Raw genomic sequence first — 896 nt, forward strand, 5'->3', positions numbered from 1 at the left:
TTTTGCAGCTTCAGTGACGTAGCTTTGTGTGCATTGGAGAAGAAAAGTATGGTGTTGCTCCTACTAAAATCTTTTATCGTGTCCCACAATATCCTGGGGTCTTCTACAGAGCCAACATTAATTTATGCAAATATCTGGAATTCTGTTATAAACTGAGTGATATAGGATTAATGTTTCAGTAAAGAAGTATTGAAGCGCTATGTAACCGCACGTTGAGACAACTGGCCAATTGTGGTAGCGCAAAGGACCCCTTTATGGTCAGATAATGCCATTGGAAGTAATAGCGCTTTATCAATTGAATAAAATAATTGAGGGGATACAAAAAGAAAATCTATCCTGGTAAAGGATTAATGTCTACCTGAGAAAAAAGGACTAGTACCTACAGGTGGGATTAACTGTACGGCAAGTATCTATAAACCCCAAGCTGCTGGCCCATGATTTTAGAGTGTTTGTAGCCGGAGCCTGATCACTAGTGGACCATTCAATATTTGGGTCCCACACAGCATTGAAATCTGCACCAACAATACAAGATCTGTTAACTCCAGATAGAGATAGATAGATACTTTACTCATCCCAAAGGAAATGTTAGGCATTTAGCAGCAAGGCAATCATAACACAACAAACACATACTGTATATCACACATACCTAAGAATAAAAATAAAATTGAAAATTGAAAATCACTCATAGAAATGCAATGACCATGGTACTGATACTATGGTAGACTGTGTGCAATGATGATAGTGCAAAAGTGAAAAAGTGAACAAATGAACAAGTATGAACTGACTGACTGAACACGAATAAGAACATTATGTAACAGGGAATGAGTTATAAGATATAAGATGTACATGTTATGACCATAGTCCAAGGTATGTATGAGGGCTAATATAGCCAATAA

Source organism: Etheostoma spectabile, chromosome 3 (assembly GCF_008692095.1).
Source record: "Etheostoma spectabile isolate EspeVRDwgs_2016 chromosome 3, UIUC_Espe_1.0, whole genome shotgun sequence".
NCBI lineage: Eukaryota > Metazoa > Chordata > Actinopteri > Perciformes > Percidae > Etheostoma > Etheostoma spectabile.